The sequence below is a fragment of the Acomys minous genome (assembly GCF_964271855.1).
Source record: "Acomys minous genome assembly, chromosome: 6".
NCBI classification, from domain to species: Eukaryota; Metazoa; Chordata; class Mammalia; order Rodentia; family Muridae; genus Acomys; species Acomys minous.
This window is the reverse complement of record NC_140487.1, coordinates 96,335,156-96,340,691: the sequence shown is the minus strand read 5'-3', so window position 1 is coordinate 96,340,691 and position 5,536 is coordinate 96,335,156. Positions and strand designations below refer to the sequence as shown.

Sequence of the window (5,536 nt, the reverse complement as noted above, 5' to 3'; positions counted from 1 at the left end):
TGCTCTTGGCTTGTAAAGCAAGAAGAGCCACTGGCCTGGGTGCCTCGGCTAGCTTTCCCTGCACACGTAGCTCTGTCTAGACTCTGCTAGACTCTAGGTGTGATTAGCCATGTAAAGCAATCGCCCTCCACCGTGCACAGGTGCGAATCCCACACAGCAGCCAGTGCCTGATTAAGATCAGAGTCGGACACGTCTCTCCAAAGAAGCACTTCTGTTCTTCTGTTTCAAGGATGCAACATAGAAGCTCCGCCTGAGAATCACACATGCGCACACACACACACACACACGCACGCACGCACGCACGCACGCACGCACGCACACGCGCACACACACACACACGCATGTGCACACACAGTTTTATATAGTTCAATCATATAAAACCATTGTGTGTTATAAGTAATTCGATATTAGTAATTTTTTAATTTGTTTTTTTCATGTTTTTTTTGTTCCCACACTTATGTCTATTAAAAACTGACAAACAAAACCTGTACAAAAACACCCCAAATTTCTTATCACTTTGAAACAGCAATCTTGAGAGACATTATCGCCTAGGACCCCCTCTTCCTCTGCCGCGACCACGTCCTCTTCCTCTGCCTCGGCCTCGACCTCTTCCTGCAAGAGCTGCCGTTTCCTTAGGTTTCCAGAGGTAAGCTGTCTGGCAGAGTAAAACACCGAGTGCTACTGCCTCGGTTACTCAGTGTTTCCAACTGCACGGGTTCTCTGGTCTTCAGCGTCATCTCCACAGCTTTAAGATGCGTGTTCATGCTGACATCTACCCCTGTGACTGTTCCATGGACTCATGTTCCATTCTTCAGCTCAATGGTTACAGTTTCATGACTCAGTTTCATCAAAACTCTCATGAGCTTCATCCTAGTGGCACGTTCTCCCTTCTGGTCTGACTGTATCTCATGTTTTATTTTTTTATTAAACTTTTTTTTTTTTTTTTTTTTTTTTTGGTTTTTAGAGACAGCGTCTCTCTGTGTACCCTTGGCTGTCCTGGACTATCTTTGTAGACCAGACTGGCTTCGAACTCACAGTGATCCACCTGCCTCTGCCTCCCAAGTGCTCATTTTTTTTTTTTACATATACATTTATATTTATTACACATATATACAATAAACTACCTGTAGCAAGAAGAACCGTGACACAATCGGGATGGTAATTTCATGTGGTTCAACTTGATATCTGTAGAATGAATAGGTGAACAGCCCACAAAACCGCCACGAGGTGCACGTTATCTTTCACTGAAGAGAGAAGAGTAGGGGGGACCGGAGAGGTGGCTCGGTGGCTGAGTACTTGCTGTTCTTCCCGTGGATGCAGGTTTGATTCCCAGCACCCACGCGGAGGCTCACAACCATCTGTGACTCCAGTCCGAGGGACACAATGTCCTCTGCATGCGTGTGGCCCACAGATTTACATGGAGGCAAAACACCCATATACACAAAACAAAAATAAGTCAAATTTCAACACAGGAAGGAAGGATGGAAGAAGCCTAGGACTCAGAGGGGTTGCCAGGCAAGGTGGTGTGTGCCTGTGGTCCCCACACAAACCTGGGGTGTGGAAGCTGTGTGGTCGGGAATTGGAGGCTAGCCTCTGCTACATAGGAAGTCTGAGCCCATCCTGGGCTACATGAGACCTCCTCTTTAAGCAAAACAAAGATTCAGAGAAGTTGTACAGCTGGGAGTTGATCTGTGGCACCGCACCGCAACGCTAACCAGTGCCTGACAAAGGTTCCTAATGTGGCGGTTCCTTTAACTATCCCACTAGGAGCATAACTCAGCAGAGCCTGCCACCTCGTTTGGAGCATTAGTTTCCCAGGTCAGTGAAATAGTGACAGGAAACTCAGACGGGCTGAAATGCCTTTCAAGCGCAAGCTCTCAAGCTTCCAGGCATTAGCAGCTCCCCAGTGCCCTTCATGGAGCGTGCCTCAGGCTGCTGGTAGACTTCCTTGGGTCCCGAGAGTCTGTCCAAGGGGCTGGTGACACATCTGGTCCCAGCCCTAGGGAGCTGGACAGAGGAAGCCTATTCCCAGGCTCACCCAAGACTGCAGGTGCCTCGTGGGCAGCAGGTCACAGGAGTCTGAGGCAGAGGTGGCACTGGAATAGCCCACAGGAGCACAGAGTAGACGTTGGTCACTTAGTGACCGGGTCTCTTTGGTATCTAGATGTCAGGCTTTCCATAGGTTAAAAAAAAATGGGAGCACAGTACTCTTTCCTCTTTCTCCTCCTCCTCCTCCTCCTTCCTCCTCCTCCTTTTTCTTCTTTAATGTTTTTTTTTTTTGTTTTTGTTTTTGCTTTTTTGAGACAAGGTTTCTCTGTGTAGCCTTGGCTGTCCTGGACTCACTTTGTAGACCAGGCTGGCCTCAAACTCACAGCGATCTGCCTGCCTCTGCCTCCAGAGTGCTGAGATCAAAGGCCTGCGCCACCACCGGCGGCTTAATTATTTATTTATTTGCTTTACGTGTATGACTATGTTTCGCCTGCCTGCATGTATGTGCACCAAGTATACACCTGTTGGATCCCCTGGGACTGGAGTTACAGACGGTTGCGGGCTGTCATGTGAGTGCCGGGGGTTGAATCTGGGTCCTCTACAAGAGCAGCAAACGCTCTTCATTGCTGAACCATCTCTCTAGCCTCGAGTAACAAATATGCTTTCTAAAGCTAAATGAGTTCACATGCAGCAGGGCTTTGAGTTCTGAGCGCTGACGAGACGGCAGTGGTCGGTACTGATGCTTTCGGTGGCTACTGTTGTTGCCACAGCTCAGGAGAGCGGCCAGACGCAGGAAGAGAAGGTGTCCTTCTTTATTTACCTCTGAGCCCCGACTTCTCTGTTCCCTCCAGGAATCTCACTTCCGGTGCTGTCCCCCCCCTTAGAAGAGAACCCCTTTGTGGTAATCCCCGTGGCTTTGCTTCAGCTCACCTACAGCTTCAGGTGTGGCCCTGCTGGGGGTGGGGTGAGGTGGGGAGGAGTGTTGCTCAGAGCCCAGCTCTCAGGCTGGTTGTCAAAAACACAAAACCTAAAGAGACTCCTGGAATGGACCCTTGCGGCAGGTGATTATGATATTTGGAATTTTTTTGCGTGAGCTGGTGTTTATCCTAACACTGTAGGTGACAGGTACTCTAGTCCAATTTTAAACAGGTGGAGAAAATGAGCCCAGGGAGGGGATAGCCATCAACAGTCATCAACAGCCCCTGTAACCACTCTCTCCCTGTGCAGATGGCTCACTAGGGGACAGTTTGGTTTCCAATGTAGAGGTACAATACTATTTTCTGGGTTGGGGAAATTTTTTCTCTTTATATCCTTCCTTCCTTCCCCCCTGACCCCTTTCTTTCTTTCGTTGATTCTCCATGTAGCTCAGGCTGGTCTTGAACTTGTGATCCTCCTGCCTCTGCTCTCAGCTTCTAGAATGCTTTGACTATAAGGCACGAGACGCTATAACCCACTTCTATATGCACTTATTTTTTTTTTCTTTAATTACATTTCACTTACCTGCTGAGCTTGACAGCAGGCGCCTTTGTCTAAGGAGCCATTTTATAGGTCCTGTATTACATTAAAAAAAAAAATAACAGAAAGTAATGATACTTTATAATTATTTAGAGAAACATAAATAGAAAACTTAGAAAATGTTTCTATACCGAAGGTGCTTGCTCAGATTATTTTTAACCAATAATAGTATGAGATCAAAGAGACCACAGCCCCAGGGAACCGTCCTGAACTTCAGCAGTCAGGAGAGCTTCCTTCCTGCACTGTGGCTCGGTTTTGCATGGGTCCCTGCTGGGGACCCACGGGGCCAGTCCTTCAGTGTCACCTCTCAGACACTGGTGGCTCCTGAGCCTCTTCAGAGCCATCATTCTCCCCAGGCCCCAAACTGTCTGCCTCACACTGGCTCACACTGGCTCACACTGGCTCACACTGGCCCAGGAGGTTAGGAGTACTGGCGCCTTCAACAGCTTTTCTTGTTATCTGTTCCTGAGTGTCCACCTAGGAACTTTAACCTCTTGCCCCTTCCCAGCCTGCTGAGATACAGGGTGTCCTTAGAGAGAGAATAAACAGATGAGGTGACAGTGTCAATAAATGTTTCCATGTGGCCTTGGCTAGCACATATGCCTTTCCACTAAGAGGCAGGTAAATCTGTGCCTGTGGTCTTTCCTACAATACACACACAAAAAATAAACATTAAGAAGACAGGAAGCTGTAATAAAAATAAGGAAAAGAACAAAAAGGAAAGGAATGTCCTTTATGGTCTCTGAAACAGACCTTAAAGAGCCAACTTGACGCAATACAATGACCCGGACCCTTGGTATGAGGAGGACATCGGAGGCAGAGCCAAGACAAGGCGGTCACACGGACTTCCCATTCACAGACAGACGCACTGTGGGAGTGGACCATTTAATGCATTTGTTAATGAAGAACCCTGTAAGATGTTACAGCTAATTCAGCATAGACCTAAGGGGCTCAGCAGGGAAGAGCACACATATACTGCTCTACTGGAGTTCTATACCCAGCATCCAGATCAGGAGGCTTATGACAGCCTGTCACTCCTGCTTCAGGAGGCTCTAACTCCTCTGGCCTCTGTGGGCACCTGCACTCACTCGTGTACAGCACACACACACACACACACACACACACACACACACACACACACACTTAAAAATAATACAAATAAATCTTCAAAAAAAGAATGCTGATGAATTTGAAAATATTTTTGAATAATCGACTGTATTCCAACGGGCCAATTCACTTGCTTTTTTTGTTTTTGTTTTTGTTCTTTGAGACAGGGTTCAGGGTTTCTTTGTGTACTCCTGGCTATCCTAGAACTAGCTCTGTAGACCAGGCAGGCCCTGAACTCACAGGATTTGCCAATACTGGGACTAAAGGCATGTACTCCATCACCACCTGGCCTTCACCTGCATTTCTATAGAAACAAGTAATCTGTATTGTTACCAATTTCCACCAGTTTAAAAAGTTGTAAAAGTAGCCAGGGCATGGTGGCACACCCCTTTAATTCCCAGAGGCAGGCAGATCGCTGTGAATTTGAGGCCAGCTTGGTCTACAAAGCAAGGCCAAGACAGCCAAAGCTACACAGAGAAGCCCTGTCTCAAAAACAACAGCAACAACAAAAAGTTCTCAAAGACAATAAAACATGAAAATAAGCTGAAACATAAGCCTAGTTTTAACTGTTTATTTATGTACGTGTGCATGAGTGTTTTGTCTGCATGTGTCTGTGCACCACACGCTTGCCTAGTCTGTACCACCCACCCCACCCCAACATAAAGGAACAAAAAGTTTGGGAACTGCAATGAAAAATGTTCCTTAAGCACAGATTCTGGGAGAGTCAACCCAGGAATCAGGCAGTCCTGTCACTCATGGTTTGGCGCCTATGGGCGAGTCAGGTGAGAGCAGCATACTCTTCAGCCAGGAAACCTGGCTCAAGCAGCCTCACCACCCTGTGGCTGGGTAGCCTTGGGCCAACCACTTCTCCCTGCGCCCGTGACCTGTGGCTTAAAAAAAACGAAGCCAGTGATGATCAGTGAGA

General features: G+C 47.5%; 1 pseudogene across 1 annotated transcript; it reads right to left on the bottom strand.

Annotated features, from left to right (window-relative positions):
• Positions 1-480: 480 nt before the first annotated feature.
• On the bottom strand, positions 481-898 carry LOC311599020 (small nuclear ribonucleoprotein Sm D1-like; annotated as a pseudogene). Its single transcript has one exon. The product of its transcript is annotated as a small nuclear ribonucleoprotein Sm D1-like (transcript).
• Positions 899-5,536: the final 4,638 nt, after the last annotated feature.